The sequence below is a fragment of the Micropterus salmoides genome, unplaced genomic scaffold, assembly GCF_014851395.1.
Source record: "Micropterus salmoides isolate LMB-PRFRI ecotype aquatic unplaced genomic scaffold, ASM1485139v1 Ms_hic_scaffold_9, whole genome shotgun sequence".
NCBI classification, from domain to species: Eukaryota; Metazoa; Chordata; class Actinopteri; order Centrarchiformes; family Centrarchidae; genus Micropterus; species Micropterus salmoides.
In genome coordinates, this window is record NW_024044681.1 from 22124551 (window position 1) to 22127345 (window position 2795).

At 39.5% G+C, this 2795-nt stretch overlaps 1 long non-coding RNA gene across 1 annotated transcript; it reads right to left on the reverse strand.

Moving 5' to 3' along the window:
• Positions 1-678: 678 nt before the first annotated feature.
• Positions 679-2099, reverse strand: LOC119895414. Its single transcript, XR_005443061.1, has 2 exons — positions 1505-2099; positions 679-1372 (listed from the first exon to the last, which is right to left on the reverse strand). It is a non-coding gene; the product is annotated as an uncharacterized LOC119895414 (long non-coding RNA).
• Positions 2100-2795: the final 696 nt, after the last annotated feature.

Genomic DNA, 2795 nt, shown 5'->3' on the forward strand with positions numbered 1-2795 from the left:
TTATGTTTCTAAGTAACATGAACGGAATAATTAAGTTGATCTCTGCAAGAGTTAAGTTGTGTGTTAGTGAGTTATCTTTAGTATTTCTTATCTGAATCATAGTCTAATAATGTCTAGCTAATGTTAGCCAGCAAACTGGCTAACGTAGCTACTTGTAGTTTATAAACGCAGCTAGCCTACATGCTAACTGGAGCGGTGGCTAATGGGTAATACCATATTACAGTTTTTCTCAGTCGTTAACAAGCGCTTACCCATACTTCAGATACTTTTTCTAAACTCTTAACACAGACTCACACCTACAAAACACAATTGGCCAAATGGATAAAACACATTTTGTTAAATATATACTAACTCTTCATTTCAAAAAAATAACACATTTTTCTCTGCACACACTATCTTTACCAAAACACTGGAAATCTGACTCAAAATGAAATTATTCTGTCAAAGAATGACACTTGTTTTCACTTCACGAAGTACATGCAGTCAATCAAAGTACACCAGGTTTCAAAATACTGGCTATTGTTGACATTACAAAAACTACATAGACTTTTATGTTTCAGTTTTACAGGTATTTGCATGCAAAACATGCAATCCACCGTTTTTACACTAAATTTCTTGGTTGGTAACTGTATGTCCACAGTAATGTTCACATTAAAAAGCATTCCAGTAAAAATCAAATCCGTTTTTTTTTCCTTTACTGTTTACTACAGGAGGTACAGTAGAAACACGGTATGATAGAACAGAAAAAGTTTACAGTATTTCTTACAGTGAACAAAATATCCGTGAAACACACATTCTGAACAAAAAAACAACAGCAAAAAGTCCAGATAAAAATTGGGGGAACTAAAAAAAAAAAAGCACAACATTGCTGATCTTCAGGGTTAGGCCACATGTTTTCGTCAACATCACATCTGATATTATCCAAGGCAATGCACCTGGGATAAAACCGCTTGGTATGTCGGATCCACCCTTGACAATCCTGAACTGTGATGTCCCTGCAGCCAGCATCCATGGCTTCAAGGAGGGACATCTGGTCATGTGGCTGATGGTCATAAACCTTCCACCTCCATGCTGAAAAGAACTCCTCTATGGGGTTGAGGAAAGGTGAATAGGGTGGAAGGAAGAGACTTACCAGTCTTGGGTGAACTTCAAACCATGTTGTTGCAACCTAACATCTGTGAAGGAGTAATCCTGCATTTGCAATTGCTGCACACATGGTAATGTTTGTCCCTCTCTGTCCTGGCACATCAACTGTGGCCCTTTTTCCAATTACATTTCGTCCACGTCGACGCCTTTTGGCCAGATTGAATCCTGCCTCATCTATGTAAATGAATTCATGAGGGGCCTGGTTGGCCTCCAATTCCAAAACTCTCTGAAACAAAGTTTATGTAAATCATGTCATTACTGTAATCCATACTGTACTGTAACCTATTACTGTGTAGCTTACCTACTTGCAAAGTGCAAAGCTTATAGAACTGGACATTGAATTGAATATACACTATACCTGGACATATTGTTGTCGTAGCTCCTTGACTCTCTCACTGTTCCTCTCAAAGGGAACAGTGTAGAGCTGCTTCATCCGCACTCTGTGTTTGGACAATGTCCGCGTAATGGTTGTGAGGCTGATGCTATTGATGTTATCAAACATCTCATGGTCCTCCACAATTCTAGTCTGAATTTCACGCAGTTTTATTGCATTGTTTGCAACAACTATTTCTACAATGGCAAGCTCTTGATCATTATTGAGGAGCTTTCCTCTTCCCCCAGAGGGTGGAAGACGTTGCATTCTTTAGAGGGACAAAAAAATTAAACATATGCATTACTGTATGACCTTATTGACATGTCAAGTGAGAATAGAAACAATCCATGTAAAATGCAATACTTACCTGTTGGTTTGTTGAAAGATGCGTATAATGGAAGCAACCGTTGACCACCTCAAATTGGGCTGCACTCTTCACCAGCCTCTCTTAGTGAAAGACCGTGGTTGATTACATGGTCAATGATAGTGGCACGAATTTCATCACTGACTACTGTTCTTGGAGCCCTTGGAATGCCACCACCACGCATTCTTACATCTCCTTGCTCCTGCACCTCTCACTGGGCCTGCTCTTCTCCCTGGGCCCCTTGCTCTTACTCTTCCTCGTCCAGACATTACAGTGTTTGTCTTTTTCTGTTTCTGTTTCCAAACACATCACTCCTCAAACCTCCTTTTATATATGTGTCAATGTAATAGAAGAAAAAAACCCTGCCACTAAGCCAGACTGGAATCAGCTGTGGTTGGCCCAATTTACCCAACATAAATCAGCTGTGTGTCAATTATTTAAATGTTTGTTAACATTCGTAAATACTACAAAAGTAATCCATAATTTTGTTGGGAGGTATAGCTTGTCTGTTAAGAAAATTTAAGCATTGTTGAAATGTGTTCACTGACTGCGTATTGTGTGAAAACGACATGAAATGTGTGAATGGTATGGCCACAAAAGACCGATGCTGTGCTAACTGTGTTTAGAGTTTTGAAAATGTGACAACTGATTGGACAAACGCTTGTTAGCGACTGAAAAAAACTGTAAGTTAGCTTGCCAAAATGTTTTCCCTGGCTGCCTGGCCACCTATTACTCCCGCATTTATGCCTACTCAATCAGTGACAGGCTACAGCTACTAGCTAACTTTACCTCGGCACACAGACTGTACTATCAACACTGCTCAAATTTCAGAGTAAGGACTTCCAGATTTCGGTATTCGGTTACAGTAGGCTATCACTAACAGAATCCTGAGCGAATGCAAATATGTGTAAT